Source organism: Eretmochelys imbricata, chromosome 8 (assembly GCF_965152235.1).
Source record: "Eretmochelys imbricata isolate rEreImb1 chromosome 8, rEreImb1.hap1, whole genome shotgun sequence".
NCBI lineage: Eukaryota > Metazoa > Chordata > Testudines > Cheloniidae > Eretmochelys > Eretmochelys imbricata.
Genome location: NC_135579.1, coordinates 8556126 through 8575534, shown reverse-complemented (window position 1 = coordinate 8575534; position 19409 = coordinate 8556126). Strand labels below are relative to the sequence as shown.

At 43.7% G+C, this 19409-nt stretch overlaps 1 protein-coding gene across 5 annotated transcripts in view; it reads left to right on the top strand.

The window, feature by feature from the left end:
- Positions 1-19409, top strand: part of CNOT6 (CCR4-NOT transcription complex subunit 6) — a 51530-nt gene that overhangs the window by 8415 nt on the left and 23706 nt on the right. The gene's annotated exons all lie outside the window — the stretch shown is intronic.

The window sequence follows — 19409 nt, the reverse complement described above, 5'->3', positions numbered from 1 at the left end:
CAAACTGTGGCTCATGAGCTGTATGCAGCTCTTTCACAGTAAAGTACAGCTCCCGGATCCCTCCATACCCACCATTCTCCACCTACCAGACTGGGGGCAGAGCTCAGGGCTTCTGCCCTGCGGCAGAATGGTGTGACTAGGGGTTCTGCCAGAGACAAATGCCGCCTGTAAGAGTGCGGGTGGAGGGGGCACAATTTAAAGGTTCGGCCCTCCCAACAGCTTGAGTCACACACCCCAAAGCACGCTCTCCCTCTTTCGCTCAGTGGCCCCTCCCTTCAGCTCACGGGTGTTAGCTCTGCCTGGAGAGGCAGAGGCAAACAGCTTGGAGCTGCAGGGAGGGGTCTCTGCTTTAGCTCCTTGGGGAGAGGCAGCAGCAAAAGCAGATGAAGCCCCAAGGCCAGGCAGGTGCTTCCCATGGGGCTGAAGGTCTGAGACCCTCCTCCCTTCAGGGCTAAAGCCCCAAGCCCCGGGCCCCAGCAGGTGCCTCCTGCAGAGCTGAAGCCCCAAGCTCCGGCAGCTATGCCCCAGCTCTTGAACTTCTGAAGACTGTCATATGCGGCTCAGAGAGTCAGTAAGTTTGGCCACCCCGATATAGGCCTTTATGTAGGTACCTATTTATAACTATTTAGGGAACTGTATTTAGGAAGATGAGCTGCTTTGTGGCCAAATTCTGAACTCCTTACTCAGGCAAATTGCCATTGAAGCTATTGGCAATTTAGCTGAGTAATAGCTGAGTGCCTAATTTTGCCACCCTTAATCCAAAGTTGTATCTTACTCCAAAGGTGATCCCAGTGTAATGCAATGTTAGCAGAGTCAGGCTGTGTGTGACAACCTCAGACTTTGTCCGTTAATAGGAAGAATTTAGTTTTGTAGATGCATAAAGGCAGTGGTGAGCTGGAGTCCGTTCGCACCAGTTCGTGCGAACCAGTTGTTAAATTTTGAAGCAGTTTTAGAACTGGTTGTTAACCCGCTTCCCTGCAGGGGGCGATGAGGCTTTAATAGGCTCCGGCAGGGAAGTGATGTAATTCCTCCTCCAGCCGCCGGGGGCGCTGCACTGCAGGAGCCATGTGGGCTGCCGCGCTGGGCATGAGCTGTGTTGCTGCTGCTGCTGCTGCTCCTGCTCCCCCGAGCAGGAGGCCCTGGGGCTCCCGCTGCTGCCTGGTGGGTCCCTGGCTGCTCTGCTGGGCCTGGGCTGCATCCTGCTGCTCGGGCTGCTCCGAGCTGCTCTCCCTGCCCACAGCCAGCCCCTGTCTCCAGCCACCCCCTCACTCCCTGCCTTGCCCGCGGCCAGCCCCTGTCTCCAGCCACCCCTGCCTTGCCCGCGGCCAGCCCCTGTCTCCTGCCGCGCCCCTGCCTTGCCCGCGGCCAGCCCCTGTCTCCTGCCGCGCCCCTGCCTTGCCCGCGGCCAGCCCCTGTCTCCTGTCGCGTCCCCGGCTCTGCCCCTGCCCCGCCCGCAGCCCTTGCACCGCATGCAGCCAGCCCCTGTCTCTAGCCAGCCCCTGCCGCAGCCCCTGCCCCTCCTGCAGCCAGCCACCCCCGCACCCCTGCCCGCAGCCAGCCCGTCTCCAGCCACCCCCGCACCCCTGCCCGCAGCCAGCCCGTCTCCAGCCACCCCCTGCATCCCTGCCCGCAGCCAGCCCCTGCTACACGCACCCCCTGCCCTGCCCGCAGCCAGCCCGTCTCCAGCCACCCCCGCACCTCCTGCCCACAGCCAGCCCCTGCCGGCACCCCCTGCCCGCACCCCCTGCCCTGCCCACAGCCAGGCCCTGTCTCCAGCCACCCCCGCACTCCCTGCCCTGTCCGCACCAGCCCCGCACCCACCACCCTGCCCGCACCCCCTGCCCGCAGCCAGCCCCTGTCTTCAGCCACCCCCGCACCCCCTGCACTGCCCATAGCCAGCCCCTGCTGCACGCACCTCCCTGCCCAAAGCTAGCCAGCCGCGCACCCCATGTCTCCAGCCAACCCCTGTTGCACCCCCCTGCAGCCCTGCCCGAAGCCAGCCAGCCCCACACCCCCTGTCGCCAGCCAGCCCCACACCCCCTTCACTGCCTGCAGCCAGCCCCACACCCCCATCTCCAGCCAGCCCTGCACCCCTCTGCCCTACCTGCAGCCAACCCCTACATCCAGTCAGCCCCTGCCCTGCCTCTAGCCAGCTCCGCACGCCCTGCCCTGCCCGCAGTCAGCCCCGCACCCCCTGCCTCCAGCTAGCCCTGCCCCACACCCCTGTCTGCAGCTGGCCCCACGTCCACTAGTGCCTGTACACCTGCTTCAATGAGGGGGGCAGGGAGCAGCTGGGACCCACACATGTGCACACCCTAGGGTGAGCAGACAGCAAGTGTGAAAAATCAGGACGGGGGTGGGGGGTAATAGGAGCCTATATAAGAAAAAGACCCCAAAATTGGGACTGTCCCTATAAAATCGGGACATCTGGTCACCCTAGCACACCCCAGGGAGTGGCGGGGACCCACACCTGTGAAACGGAGCTCATTTCTAGTTCAGGCCCATCTTTTTAAAAAAGAACTTTAGGCAGGGTTAACACACGCCCGTATTTTCCTGGATATGTCAGGCTTTTTGGTTCTTAAATCGCTGTCCAGCGGGAATCCTGTCCTCCCGGGAAAATATGGATGTATGGTAACCCTATTGGTACAAAAAATACATACTGGGGCACATCCCTTAAATCAGAACTTTTTATAGAGAACCGGTTGTTAAGATTTTGGCAGCTCATCACTGCATAAAGGGTACATACAATAAGGGGTCTTGGCATTTAAATGCCAAATATACTGCATGTATACTAACTATGATTAACTTGATTGGATAGGGATAAAGAGTTATTCGGTAGTTAGCCCAAATATAAATAGAATTTGCTTTGAGATAGTCCATATGAAAATCAATATGCTAAATGATTTCTACTCAGGCCATCTCACTTGACAGTCTAAAGAATAAGAACTGGTATTGCGGTCAGGTTGTGAAATTGTTATTATAATCATCCTTTTCACTCAGCTTTTTCAAATGATTTCCAGCTTTTCATTCTCATGTTTAGTCTCAAATATGCATTTTTTTTCTTTTGTTTTTTGAAGTTTCAGAAAAATCTGTTCAGCTGTGTGGATTATTGTAAGAAGAAAATTTTGCACAGTTAAGACTATGAATTTTATGCAGGGACTGTATCTTCCTATATTTTTCTACAATACCTACTGCAAGGTACAGATCATGACTGGGGGTTCCACAATAAAAATATTAAAATAATCAATACAACTTTAAAATTTCAGGTATTTTTCATATACAACAGCTTTAACTAGCAGCATCATTATATATACCATTGCTGAAAATTAAGACTCATATAGCTACTCTAATCATCCTTGGCTATATCTACACTGCAGTTAGACACCTGTGGCTGGCCCATGCCAGCTGACTCAGACTCGGACTAAGGGTCTGTTTAATCATGGTGTATACGTTCAAGCTCAGGCTGCAGCCCAATCATCAACACTGCAAGTAAACAGCCCTGCGAGTCTGAGTCAGCTGGCACGGGCCACCAGCGTGTTTTTAATTGCAGTGTAGACATAATCTTAAAGCCCTGTTAGTTATTACTCTGAATCCTCTTTACGCCAGGTAGGCTGTCCCGGGCAGGCATGTGGTATGCCAGGAGAATACCTCCAGCATAGTAATGTTCTATTCCCAGCTGCAGAGCTGGCTTCTTCAGCTGTGTGCTACTTCTGCAACAGCCCCAGGTGAAGGGGACGTTCTGAGGTGGAACAGAGAGAGGACTGATCAGGAAGGGAGGTGGTGTGGTTGAAGCAGAACTGCACCTCAGCTGTTCTGCACCCTGCGGAGCCCCATTGGGGATATTTAAGCTGGGCACAACTTGGCTGCTGTCATCTGAGCTGGGGGCAAAACTGGCTCACAGCCATTGAATAGGAAAAGTGAAAACTGGCCTGTCCTGGCACCAGTGAAACCATAGTGACTAAATTAGGAGTTTTTCAGAACTTCCAGGCTTCAGAGATTTTATCCTTTAGTTTGTAAAACTCTAAAATGTTTCTTGTTCCTTTTAAAGGAAAATGATGGCTTTTTGGGAAAAGGCAAGACCTTATTTTCCAATTGTAGAGTTTGCATTCTGGATTTTTGTATTGAAGGAAACTACTCAAATTTAAAATGGAAAATTGGTAGGGTGTTCCCTGCAGGCTTGATTTTATTAAGAATATGCTCTCTATTTGCCTTCCCACAGAAGGCCTTTAAAAATAAAGGTGACTCAAAAGCACCAGGGAGATACACAAACCTAATAGGGAACATAGCATTCTCAGGAGGAATGAGTTGTGGACTAGAGGCCATTTTTAATATGTATCTGATTGGATTCTGAGTGCATCAGACTTTATGAAACCTGCTGAATAAGGCTTAAAGGTGTGCGGAGTAAGCAGAACTCCACCCCCATTGAAAATAGCCTAGGCTTATGCTAAGAAAAGTTTTTTGGGGGCTTTCAGCATAGAGCTGGGCTCTGTGTCTTTCAGTTGGTGCTGAAGGCTCATTGCAGCTGACTTCAGTTAGATTTTAAGTACTTTACAGAATTTGTTACAAATCTTTTAAGAATCTTTAGGTTGCAAAGAAATTAGCTACATAACCTGTTTTTATGTAATTGTAAGGAAGTATGTAAATTTTAGAGTAGAAAAATCAAATCACTAGTTTTACAGAACTAATCCTATTCTAAACTTGTTTGCAAGAAACAAGGATGATAGATTCTTTTAGGATTTTGCATTTGTATGTCATTGTTAACTCTTAATGCAGTGATGTATGTGAATATAAATGACTGACCTGGGGTATGTCTACACTACAAGTGCTACAGCAAGGAAAGGGTCTTCTCCATTGCTGTAGTGAATCCGCCCCTTCAGGAGAGAGTAGCTAGATCAATGGAAGAATTCTTTTGTCAACCTTGTGGTGTGTATCCCGAAACTTAACTACATCTCTCAATGGTGTGAATTTTTCATGTTCCCTAAGTGACACAGTTAGTTTGACCTAAGTTTTAGGTTTAGACCAGGCCTTGGTCAGCAAGAAGAGGAGGTATAGCTTGTGGTTTTGTATTGCTAGGTAATAGAAAAATATGTTTAAAAATTATCAGAAGGGATACCCTTGGACCACTGACCAGGTTTGTGTCAGATATACTTGACAGAAGATTCTTGAATAGATTATACTGAGGTTTAAATTCCAAGTGGGAGCAAAGGAATCTTGCATTTTCTCGTACTTTGTGGTGGTTAAAAAATTCCTTATGGAAAAATCCTATGGAGGCATCACACTTGTGCTGCTTCCATATGCTGCTTCAGTAGGGTCTATAGGAGCAACAATAATCGGATGATGATTGCATCAGTTTCATTTACTCGTAGCAACAAGTGACATTTAGGTTAGACAGTAGGAAAAACTTCCTGACAGTAAGGGAGGTTGTGGAATCTGTCATTGAAGGCTTTTTAAGAACAGGTTAGACAAACACCTGTCAGGGATGGTGTAGAGTAATACTTAATCCTGTCTCAGCGTAGGGGATTGTAATAAATGACCTATTGAGTTTCCTTCCAGTCCTACATTTCTGTGATTCTGGCCAAATGAAGAATTGATACTGAATTCTGGAAATACCTGAAATCAGGCTCCTTTATCTTGAAGGAGAACTGCTGGAGTATAATATCTTTTGAAATAGGAGATATCTTTGGCTACCAGTTCAATTAATAAAAATAGCTCCCAGGAAGGTAGCCAAACCAAATAACCACACCTCATAACATCAAGGATCTCTCTTATTCCTGTTCTCAGAGAGAATGTGGATGAAACTCTTAACTGAGAATACTTATTTTCAAAGATTTGGGCATTTTTTTGTTATCTGGCAGTCAAATTGCTGAAGCATACCAGTTTTGTACTGTGAATATTAGAGACTTAGGCGTTACGAAAATTGTAATTTTCTAACAGTGCCACCACTTTCTCATGATCTAGGCAGGAAGTAATGAACCACAGTGCAATTACTACATAAGGAGGGAAGGGGACAGAAAACCAGAACAGTCTTCTAGCTTAGTGTAATTTTTAAAATTCTTGTTTGGGGAATGGGTAGAGTGAGCCTATTCATAAAACAGGAGTGAGAATTTAAGACAGTGCTGACAGAAGAAACTCAACCTGTTTGGGCCCCACAGACTACCTTTTTAGAAGAAAGCAAATGCAACACAGCATCCCTAAAGATGCGGTGATGTTTACATTATATCTTAAATATTGGTCCTCACCGCTCAAGTACTCTTCCCCAATACAATGTATAGAAGGCGTTCTCCAACGTTGCAGCACATGATTTACCTTCCGTTTAAAGAGGCTAATTTTCAGAGGTCCTAACAGGTAGTTTTTGACCCTCTTAAGTAAAGGCTAACAGTTTTAATTTGGCTATATAGTTTGTTGAAAACTGCTGTCATGTCTTTCAAATGATCTAAAAGCAATGTACTTTGAGTTCAGTTAAGATTTTGATTTTATTTAAATGTTAATATTTAACTAGAGTCTGGATGATGGGAATGGGAAAGGACCTTATTTCACATTTGCTACTGCTTTGTGGGTGGGGATAGATTTCTGCAAGATGTGTTTAACAAGGCAAAAATACTATTTGGGTATGTCTTCACTGTAAAGTTAACTCAGGAGATCAGTGCTCGGGTCTGAGTACCCTGCTTAATTTACTTTACGGGTGAGCAGCCATATTGCAAAGCCACACTGGAGTTACTGTGTCCTCATTGTTGCTACCTGTGTGTGTCACTCAGTCTTCTGGGGACATATTCCCCCATATCAGTAAGCTGAGCCACTCTGTGAATCTTTCCCAGTGAATTGTAGGATAACTGGTTTGTCCTCCTGGACACATGGGGGTGTAATTGTAGGAAGGCATTGGAAAAATACCAGCACCTGGATGATTTACTTTGCATCATCACTATAAACTGGGCAGGTTACCCACCAGAGTGAAAATCCCACTCAGGCTTTAGCCTGCGGGCCCAGATGAACCTGCCAGCCCAGGTTGAAAACACCATATGTGTGAAAGGGTTTCTTCTGTGCATGGTTGGGGGATTAAGGGCAACACCCAAGAGCATAAGTGAAAAGTTACTCTGCAGTGAAGACACATCCTCTTACTGTTGATGCAAGAAAAGCTTACTTTTGTAACAGAAACAGCTGGAACCTGTTTTCAAATGAAAGTTTGGATTACATGGGAAACAGTTGTTATCAAAGTGACAGGTTTGCAGAATTTCCACCAGTGAACTTCCAACATCAGTGTTTGATGAGAACTACTGTATGTCACATGTACCATCACTCATTTTCTGATGTAATCTTTAGCCAGTATGAGGGTTTATAATTAGTAAGAAGTAATGAAAAGTTGCTTGTACGTTTCTATCTTTTAGCCGTGAAGAAAGTCATTTACTGCTGACATGGCCCTCCAGCTAAGCCCCCAATATCCCCCTCTTCTGGGTTATTGTCTCTTCTCCCTGATGCTGGATTCCTTCAGCAACAGCACTTTTTTTTTTTGTCCCATCACACCCTTCTTTAGCCTCTTGAGCAGTGGCATCGTTTCCTTCTACAACCCTCTTTCAGTAGGGCTGCATACACTACTCTGCAGGCAGCTGCCAGCAATAGCCTCTTTCCTCTCCCATGACTCCTTTTTATCCCCCACCATGCCCCAGTTCTGATCACTTGACTCCTTGTCAGGTGACTACTCATTACCTGGACTCGGAGGCAGGCCAAAACTAGCACAGGTGCAGCTGAGCTCTTAACAAGGCAACTTACCCTGTGACAACTCCACTGAAATTAGTCACCAAAAAGTATCTAATAGCCTTTTCCTGGCCTTAGCTCAGAACCAGTACTTTCCATCATCATCCTTCTCAACCTGTAAGCCACCTTTGACACAGTCTACCACAGTCTTATTTGTGATATCTTGTTCTTGCTTGGCTTCTGTGACTCAGACATCACCCGGTTCTGCTACCTCTCCAATGTATCCTTCAGAGGATCCTTTCCAACCCCCTAAAATTCAGTGGGAATTTTGTCCAAAGAGCGTCATCTTTGGTCACCTGTTCTTCTCCCCCTGCACCTTGACTCTGCACACTCTGATCTGCAAACACAAGATCAACTATAATCTCTATGCTGATGATTCTCAAATCTACCTTTCTACTCCAGACCTTTCACCTTCTGTCTAAACTAAAATCTCAGCCTGTTTCCCTGGCATGTCCTTGTAGATGTCCAGCCATCAGCTTAATCACAATGTAGGCAAAACGGAACTCCTGTTTTTCCCCCCAAAGTCCTCTGCTTCTTTCCCTCTTCTCTCAATCACTGTGGATAATACCACTACACTCCTTGTCACTCAGGCCCATAATCCGAGTGTCATCTTCAACTCAGCCCTCTCTAGATCCTCATCCAAGCCACATCTAAATCTTTCCAATTCTTTCTGCATAACATCCCTAAAATATAGCCTTTCCTATCCATCTGCACAGCTGAAACTCTTGTCCAGATTGTCGTAATCTCTTGTCTCGATTATGGTAACGGCCTCTATTCGATCCTTGACAAATGCAGTTTTGTGCTGCACAGATAACTTTCCTAGCTTGTTGCTTTGACCATGTCACCACTCTCTTTGCATTCCCCACTGGCTTCCCTTTCTATGTTGCATCAAATATAAACTACTTGTCTTCACTTTTAAGGCCCATTGCCCAATCCCCGGGCTATTTATCATAACTCACATGCTATTGAGATGTCAGCTTCCTCCTCCAATCAGCTAGTGATGCCAGCTGTCATCACCCACTTCTTCAGTTTTCAGAAGAGTCCATTGTGCTTTCTCCCATGCTGTTCCCCCTGCTTGGGAGGAGCTCCCTTTAAACATCCACAGTACTACCCCGTTGTCCTTCCTTAAATCCGTCCTTAAAACTCTCCTTTGCTGTGATGTCTACAAAATACTTGACAATGATTAGCTAATTTGCTGTGACCTCTGCCTAGCATGCTGGCCAATATTGTTTCATTATTTCCTTGTGCTGGTCTGCATTGAACTGTTGTATCTTGTCATTCCTTAGATTGCAAGCCCTGTGGTGAAGGGCTGTCTTTGTTCTTTGTTTATACAGTGCCTAACATAGGGGCCCTGGTTCATGACCAGGGGTCTTGGATGCTACCACAGTAGCCATAAATATAACATTCTGCATATTTTAGGGATCTGTAACATTTAATTCTAATGTTTACATTTTCTGGATTGCATTATCTGTTTTTTGTTTTTAATATATTAGTGGTATTGTAAATTTGGAGTGATGTCTGTTAATATTGTTTAAGCCCATCCCGATCATATCGTATCCTCAGTTAGCATACTTACTAGCAGAATCCCTTATGAGATAAATTTTTAGTACAGAACTTGGCAGAATCATTTTAACTATTACATTCCCATGAAGTGATTCCATGGTGGGATCAGATATTACAAGCAAACAATAGTTCGCTGCTTTAGAATATACATATGGGGAAGACTCAGCTGCATCCAAAATTGAACTTTATTGATGAATTATGAACTGAAAATTTGATTTCACTGGACTTTCGTCCACAAACTTATCATAGGAAATTATGCTTTTGTTGACTGATTCATTAGGTTAAAACTGTGCTGCTTAGAGTTCCAGTATTGACAACCCTTCTACTGTTGATTTAGTGATGGAAAAATTGCCAGTTCTTAGCTATTTAATACTGTGGGGTTGGATTCCCTAAAGGGTTGTGCCCCTACAAATGCATTAGTGATACAGAGAGCTGCAGCAGGGAATGAAAAAAGAAAAGAATGAGACGGTTGAGATAAACTGGCAAGAAATTTTTACTTGTTCATGTCATATGTCCATTTCTCTCTGATAACTGTCCATTGCTCCTCTGTAGCAGACTCCTCTACAAATGCTTACTACCATTATGTAACCACATAAAATGTTGGTATATTAAGAGCAATTTACAGGAGCTGCTGCTGCCTCGGGGGAAACTTTTGAAAAACATATTAGCAATATATACTTGAGCTGGTTCTAATAGGAATTTTTGTTCTTGTATTTAAAGTTACAAGCCTTTGACATCACATTTGATTATAGAAAAGATTGCCTTGTTGCAAATAGAGAATTATGACTTAACTGCTTTAATTTTTTTTCTTTATCCCTCAGAATAAGACAAAAGGATAAAACATACACATTTTCAGTAATAAGTGTTAATGCATCTTTATGGACTTGCTGTTGCCATACAGTATGTGTTTCGCCACAGAAAATCCACTACTTGTAGAGTACTACAAATAAAAATTAAAAAAATATTGAACTGCTAATACTAAACATAATGTTTTGATTACTAATATAATACTCAACAGAGACTTGCAGAGGATTTTTATAACAAGACTTGTCCCTTTTTGAATCTTTATAGTGTTGAGACCTGGGAGATTTCTTTGGTTTTCAAAAGTTTTTGTTTGTTTTATATCTTGGAAATACCAGTAGTAATCAGATCTGTTCCTCCCTGGTTTTGCTGGAGCACTTTTTTCTAGAGGTCTTAGGCATTTTGAAATCACACCTTAGTGGAAGGAATCGTCACGTTGAATCTTTAAGACAAATATTTATCTTAAGTGCTAATAAGCCATTAGTCTTATAGCTATTGACAAAAACAAAGTTGAGTTGTCTGTTAACTGCTCAACTTTCATCCTCTTGTAGTGTTTCATTAGTTTTCCAGTAACCAGAATCTTCCAGAGTAGAAAAGACGAGGATTTATAGCGTGTGATGGGACAAATAGGTCCTATGCTGGCAAGGAGAGGGTTAAGGAGAGCGTATGAACCCAGTTGGCCTCACCCTGCTACACCTGCATCAAATGTCAGGCATGGAGAGGGGAGTTAAAAGTAGGAGAGTAGGCCCAGTTGCAGACCAGAGACTGAGCTAGCTTGCTGGCCGGATAAGCCCTTGCTAGAATGGATGACCAGACCATGGGGGATTGGCAGAAGCTTAGGCTGTTTGAAGATAAACCCTAAATAGAAGGGTGGTGCCCCTTGGATGACCCTGTTTTGTGTTGTGGCTCTTGAATTCCTTTGGACCTTAACACCCTGGAAGGGATGGAAGTGTGACTTGGCCAGAGAGCCAAAGCACTGCTACCTTGGATTTCGTGGACACAGTCACATTCCAGCAGAGACCCACAGTTGGGTGAGTTGTGCCCTGACAGGCCACAAGGGGATGCCATAGTTGCAACCTGTCACAAATGTAAACAACAAGCAGAAACTTGACAAAAACCTTTCAGGTCTTTATACCATCATAAAGCAGCTCAAAAGGAAGGGGGAGCAGGGGAAAAGCACATTTTCCTTTTTGCAAGTCACCTTTAAGGGTGTGCTGTCTTTAGCTTCTGTTGTTACATATTTACATGTTTAGCTTCTGTTGTTACATATGTCAAGTTTCTAAAAGTAAGTTCAGTCAGCCAAGCTTCTTTCTACTTACTTTCTGTTAGGCACCTTTTCAGTTAAAGTAACGAATATTGGCAAATCTTCACCTTTGAAGCAGGTCGATAGCCTTTTTATTCAATAAGGTCGATAGCCTTTTTATTCAATAATACGTCTATTTTTTATACCTCAGACATACTTTACAACCTATTACAATACAATTGAAATGTTCCGCTGACTACATAGTAACATGTCAGCAAATATTCTAACTCCGTGTAATCTCTGTTGAATATTTTTTTTCCAATGGAAATGTCTTTCATTTGCTTTAAAGAACCTTATCCCAATATAGGCAGCAAAACATGGGATGCTAGCATTAAAACTAAAAGGGAATATTGTCACACTTTTTTTTACTCAAATCAGACTTGTAAAATCTGTTACAAACAGTTAAGCTGGTATGGAAAGTCATTCAGACACATTGCCCAATTTTTAAAAAAAGCTATAAAATAAAACCACATTATTGATCAGAAATTTTAAAATAGCCATTTTTATTAAGACACACAAACTCTTACTAGATCTGCTGCTTATAATTAAAATACTATTTCTGGTGCTGTGCTGACATTAGAGATGCCGGTAAACAAAGGCTATGGCAAGTTTAACTTATGACTGTTTTTAACACTTGCTTATTCTTGGAACAAAGGAGGAAATAAATTCTTGACAAATGGAATATTACAAAATTGGGTTTGGAAACAAGTTGTTTTCAAACTTCTAAGAGAATATAACAATTAAGAGCATGAAAGAGCCCTAGGTGGCAGATGGGATTGGTAACAAGATATACAGGTTCTGTTTCTGTGCTGCTCAAAAAGAAGGGGGCAAAGAAGGATTTCTGCCATCTTTGCATCATCCAAGATTCTGGACTGCTTCACATGCTGAAATGGCCCCCCAGGCATAAGTTACAGAAACTTCAAGCAGCTCTAATTCACAGCAGCCCATGCTGAGCTGCCTGTGGGCTGTGGTACAGCCTAGAGTTCCCATAATACAATGTACTATTGGCCAAACCTAATCTGACATTCTTCCTGTGCTGGTGTTTGAGAGATGGGCTGCTTAAGATAGCCATACACTCTGACTGCACAGGGAGAATTCTCCCTGTCTCCCTCCCTTGTATAATTAGATTTTATAATCCCTATTCCATGATGAGATATCTTTGAGCTATAATGTATCTTAATTAAAACTATCTTTAGATAGGTTTTTTCCTAAGAAGCATTTTTATAAAAAAAAATCTGATTTAAATTAAAAAAAAAACATTGATTTTTTATCCACCCTGATCTCAACAGAAACAATTGAGTGGATATGGAGAGTGTCAACCCTCTAGTGAAGGGTTTGAGACATTGCTGGGCAGCGGAGTCTGTAGTACAACTGTTCCGTGAATGGAATACATTAAGAATTTCAATCGCCAGTATAGTCTAGCACCTTCCACAAACATTAACGGCGTAATTTTCAGAGGTTTTAAGAACCTGAGATTCTGAATTGACTTCAGTGAGAATTGCTAGAGTGAGCACTTTTGAAAAATCATGCCATAGATTCTGTCCAAGTAAATTGAACATTATATTACAGGAGGTGCTGGCAGTAATGTCTATAATTAAAGTTGCCTGACACTTATCTTTATAAGACCTTTTCAGTTGCTTAAAGTTTTTGTTAAACTTTGACCATTCAGACAGAAATGTTTAATGCCAGGTGTCTGTATTTAAAAAAAAGAAAAACTTAAGTATGAGCTAAAACAGTTAAGCCCTTTCCAAGAATGAGATTAGGGAAAAAATACATTGTTTTGCCATGCTAAAATTCATCAGCATTTTCATCGAGAAGCTCTAGCATCTCCATGCTTTGGAGGAAGGGTGTGAAATTTTGGACTGGGAGTCAACCTGTTGTCATAAATGTGCCTTTTGATGTCCTGTGAAAAACTGCCCAAAATTTGGCCAAGTTGTTGGCTCCTAAAAAAATACATTTATACATGCTCAGTAGAGACTTGTGAGAGTTTGGTAGGTAAATTCTCCCAAGATTTCATCTGCACTGACCATGATTAAGGCTACAATTTATTTACATTTTTAGTAAAAGTCATGGACAGGTCATGGGCAAGAAATAAAAAATCACAGCCCATGACCTGTCCATGATTTATACCATAAATACCCCAGATTGAATTGGGGTGGGGGGCAGTAGAGGGCGGGGAAGTACGCGGGTGGGGGAGCGCTTCGTCCACCGCCAGGACTGCTGCTTAGGTGGTTCCCGGGGCCAGCCGCATCGGTCGTTGCTTAGGTGGTCCCCGGGGCCTCCAGAGCAGCAGCCGGTGTGATGGGGCTGGGGTTGCTCCAACAGCGGCTGTTGCGGCTGACTGCAGGGCTACCTGACCGGCTGGCTGCAGAGACATTCCAGCAGTGGCCAGTGTGGCTGTCCCCGGGGCTGCCTGAGCAGTTGGTCCAGGGCCAGCTGCTTGGGACGCCCTGAAGTCAGCCACACTGGCTGCTGCAGAAGTCATGGAAGTCTCCGTCCATGACTTCCGTGACAAACACTGAGCCCTAACCATGATCCTATTTGCCACCATACTGTGTTTGCACTGTCCTGGAGCGGTAGGAGTTGAGCAAGAATTTCCCTGCAATTGCTCCTCCTGGTAGCCAGGAGCAGCTGTGGCATTGGGCACCATATCTGAAAGCAGACTTCCTTCTGTACCTGCAATGTTTCTCCTGTTGGTGCCCAGGCAGCAAAGCGAAATCAGCTTCTCTGGAATGGAAAGGAGTGAGAAAGTGGGAAAGTTGCCCAATCCAGAAGGAATAGGACCTGGGTTGTAGGGAACTGGATAGGAGCTGAAGGTGGGGAGACAGGAGCCGGGGGTTGGATAGGTGCAATGGGAGCTGGTATCCTTGTGTTCCAAGCCTGTCCCCAGTAGAGCATGGTCTCCTCCAGAACCCAGAAGTCTTGTCTCTAATCTTGTTCCATCAGGAAATATTTGTGAAACCCACTGGCAAAGTGTCTCTCATTCTCTTCTAGTGTCTGGTCCTCAGAACATAACAGCCTGCTACTGGTACCAGATAGTCCATTAGTCAGTGCACAGGATAGAGCATGCTCTGGGGATGAATCAAGGTTTTGTAGTGAATTATGCTGTTTTCTGTAGTACCCCTGCCTCATTTGTTTACAGAAATTGGAAGATACATAGTGAATGAGGCAGGATTACAGGTAGAGAAAGGATCACCTCATGATTAAGGAAGATGAGTCCCTTTCTGAAGAACTGGATTCTATTCCTGTCTCTGCTATGGAGTTCCTACGTGATGATGGGCAAGTCACTTAAACCAGACTTTTCACAGGTGGCCACTGAATGTCTGATGTTCATTTTCTGGATGCCCAGTATGGTACAGCTGGTACCAAATTTGCAGATGTGCCAAGTACTCACAGTTGTGTGCTGAATAGGTATTTTACCTTTAAAAATGCTGAGCACTCTGAAAAATCAGGACCTAGGCATCTCAAGCTGAGCACCCAACATGACTGAACACTGACAATTTTGGCTTTAATCTCTGTGCCTCAGGTCCACAGCTGTAAAATGGGAATAACTAATATCACCCGGTTTCACCAGGGTGGTGTGAAGATAAATGGATTAATACCTGTGAAGCGCCTAGATACTACAGTGAACACATTAGGAAATTAATTTGTATTCAGCACAAGGTTTGGGTGGGATCTGTTTAGTAAAACCTGGGGCCACGCACTGAAGGATGATTAAAAAAAGATATTAAAAATTGAACTGCCCCTTCACAGATTGTTGTGCGATGGTTCTCGGGGTACTCAGGAGGATTCACTGTGAATCACCCCTGCTTCCAGCAAGGAGGAATCTGTGTGGTTGCTGGATGTCAGCTATCTGACACCACCAGCATTTCAGCCACTCAAGCTCTCTCCTCTGGACAATGTCTGTCCTAACTTCATCTTGCAGGTTAACAATAAGTGCACTCCAATCCCTTTGAATTGCATCCCTGTGATATACAGCCCCTGACACTGGCTACTCAGAAATTTCAGATCTTCTGCATCCAAAGGTGCAAGTGTACTGTACCCAGTTTTACCTTAAACCACACAGCAATTGTGAGCACATAAGTAAACCTACTGTAGTTTTATTATAAGAGTGAATAAAGATATAACTAGAAATGAAAGAAAATGAATGGAAATAAAAGCTTTCAATACAAAATCATAGGATACAACCCTGGGTCTACACTTATCAATAGTTACCTTTCCTATATAATAAAGTAGGTTTTCCCCCAAAAGTTTAGTCTTTTGCAGAGCTAGCTGGTGTCACAAGAACCAAGACCCAAATGTTCATAAAAGCACCCAGGTTCCCCTAGACATTGCCTTAGTGAAAGGACCTAGAGTGCTTCTCTTCCTCCTGTGTTATACTGCAAATAGCCTTTTGTTTCTTCTCACAGCCAGGTTTAAGTTCAATCTGTAATGTTCCTTTTTCACCTCCAAGAGGTTTCAATTGTTTGGTTGTGCCTCTGATGGTTTTTCATGGATAGTTTTGGGAGGGAGCAATGCTAGTCAATGCTAGCCTTGCATTACCTGACCTGCTGATTAGGGAGGAGTGACAACTCCCTCCTGCTTGAGTGGGCCATCACTGTGGTACTTCACCTCGTGGTGATTAATTTCTATTCCAAGTCCATAAAGCATACTTTGAATATAAAAAAGTATTCCTTAAATATTACCCATACATGCATATCACCAGGATATTGAGTCTTGACAAGTTATGAGCTTTCTGTAGATAACTCATATAATATCCCTTATGAATAAATACCCTCCAAGATGCATGTTCGGTGTAATGAGTTTGTCGGGTTTGAGATTTGTTTACAAAGAAGAGGGGACCCTCTGCCAAGGGGATGTTTCTGTCTAAATAGGAGAGCCACTGCAAATTATCAAGTGAAACAACAGGCAAAGAATGCATCATAGAACTGTTTGTCAATGTATTTTGATAATTGTAAATTAGTTTTACTGAGTTTCTTAAAGTACTAGTAACTGTACCGTGATGTATATTTTGTAAAAATACTGTAAATAACAAGATCTCACTACAATGAGCCCTATTAAATCCTTTTTAGTGCTAATAAGTAAGGCTAAGATTTTGTCTCATATTTTTAGTAAAAGCCACGGACAGATCCCAGCAAAAAAAGAAAAATCCACAGAAGCTGTGACCCGTCCGTGACTTTTACTAAAAATATCTGGGACAAAATGGGGATCTGCGAGCCCCCACACCATCTGAAGTGGGGCAGTGGCTCAGAGGCTACGAGCCGCCTGAAGCGGGGCAGCTGTGGGGTACCCCTTCCTCCAGCAGCTCTGGAGGTCCCTCCCACTACCTGTGGGGGCTGGGAGCTGCGGGGTGCCCTTGCCACCACTAGCTCCCAGGGACCTCACCGCCCCTGGCGGCCGGGAGCTCGGGGGTTCCCCTGATACCCGCGGAAGCCAGGAACTCAGGGGGCAGCAAGAGGCGGCGAGGGTACTCCACAGCTCCCTGCCTCCATGGGTGGCAGGGGACTCTGCAGCTCCTGACCATCGCAGGCTGAAGCCACGGAGCCATGTAACTTCCACCGACCCCCGTGACAAAATCGTAGCCTTACTTATAATTATCTATTTCCTGAGCCTTTTAAGTTGATGAGTGGAAGTTTACTATCGGGATTGACTGCTCTATTTTAGTTGTCTTCCTCCCCGCTAATCTTTAAGAAATAATAAAATGAGTAGAACAAAAGATTGAAGAGAGCCCCCATCTGCTGCTGCCTCTCCAGTAACTGGACTCTTTACGTGCTGGAAGTTTTTCCAGGATTTTGGGGACTTATTTTGTTTGTTGAGTTAAGGAAAATAAAAGTAGGTTGAAGAATCATTGTCTAGTAAAGATAAATAGAATGAAGTAAAGGGCTGTTCATTTATGTTGTGGCATATTCTTAACCTCTTCCTTGGCAACAAATATTGTTAGGGAGGGGGCTTCTTAGACACTGTCCTATTAAATTCCCTTAGTATGTGGCTCCCTTGAAAGGGAATGAATGCATCCACCTTTCATTGCTTTTCAGTGACTATTTATTTGAAAACTAAAAGGGGGGATGGGACTCGAAAGGGGGCCCTAAACTACTTGCAAACCCTCTCTGGGGAGGTTTCACAGCTGTTTCCCCTGCCTGTCTCTGCAATGCATTAAGAGCATTCTCCATTAGGGAGACTATACTGGCACAGACTATATTGGCCATAGCAAACTGTAGTTTAGATGTAGCCTACGCTGATGCAAAGGGTTTTTCTGTTTGTGTAGTAACACCACTTGCCTGAGCAATGGTAGCTGCATTAACAGAAGTATTCTTCCATTGACATATCTGTCTCTGCACTCGGGGTTAGGTTAAATCTAAATCTTCCCATAACTCTTCTTTTTAAAACACTCTGTTGTTCCTGTTCTGTGGGCCTTCCTGTACTTACGGTTTAGATGGTGGGCTTCTTGAAGCAGAAACTGCTATATTTTTGTGTTGTAAAAGAGCAGAGAGTACTATTGGCACTTGACAAATAGCTAATAATGATATTGCATGGGATGGCTCCATGCACATTTTGAGAAGTGGTATATAAATTCTCTGGTAAACTACTTGACTTGATTTACGCAGTGTGCCATGGAAAATTTTGCAGTACTTTCAAACTTCTGCATAATCTTCAAGTAACTTCAGAAAGTATCTTTTTAATTGAAATCAGTTCAGTATTTTTGTAGCTTGTTTTGGAAATAAAATAAGCTCGTATTGTTTTGAGTTTATGCTAACAAAAAATGATTTTGTGCACCTTAATGGGGATGGGGTTGGGGGAAGCTAGATAAACCTAGGACAGTGGTTCTCAATTTATTTACCATTGTGGGCCACATCCAATAATTCCTGTATGGCCCTGAGGATGTCACGTGGGCTGTAGCTTTGTGCTGATTGGGCCGCAGGTTGAGAACCACTGGACTACGATGTAGTGTGGGATTTTGAAACCAAAGAGGATGTGCTTCTCTTTCTTTCCTCCTTGGGGAAGGAGCGGTGACGGGGGCACTAGCAGTTTAGCATTTTCTTGAGGAGCGAGTGTTTCTTGACACAGCTGATCTACAGTTCCCTTCCCTAAATACACACCAATGGATGTAATAAAAATGGATAAGTACCTTAGTCATGTTTGTGTTAAAATTAATAAGCAGCGAAGTAGTTAAGTGTTGGGTTTGTTTGTTTATTTTTTAATTTTCATTGAAAGATTTCAGTGTTAACACCTGTTGAGATGGATGAAAGAACTCCTGCATCACTTTAAATTATCTTTTCCTATTTAGACAGGCAATATGTAATGGTTCAGATTTGAAAAGGTACTTTTGCAAACATAAATGAATTAAACAAAACAAAAGCTTAACCCTTCCCTGGCATGGTGGATACTGTGGCCATTAGTAAATTGCAGAAAAAACAGGGTTCTGGTAACTTTTGTGTATTAATGTTTCTCTTCCCATTTCACTAAATAGTTACTATGAGAAACTGTTGTTGCTAATAATTCTTGAAAATACATTATGAATAAGTGCAAACATCTTCATTATTCTAAATAGTATCAGCCAGTTCAGAAAATTGCATAACATAATGCTGTTTGAAATGTAGGCCTGTCCTTTTCTTTGAACCACTTAATACTTTAATACTTAATAAAGTAGACTGCTGATCAGTGGATTCAGGATTTTTAACATAATAAAAAATAACACAAAAAAATGGAAGCAGGTAAAAGGCAGGGATGTTGGTGTCAGCACAACTGTATGTGCTGAGTAGTAGTTAAACCTAAGAGAACAAGACGACAACTCTTGAGTTGTCTTGTTTAAACATATTCCTATTTATACAAGCCAAAATACTGAGGAACTTTCTAATCCTGCATTCTGTAACAAGAGAGTTTCACTGCATTCTAGCAAGACCCTGGCTATAGCAGGCTTTCTGGGTTTGATTGGAGGGTTTGCATGTGGTGCGAGGATTCATGAACATTGGTTCATCTTTGTGAACCCACCCAT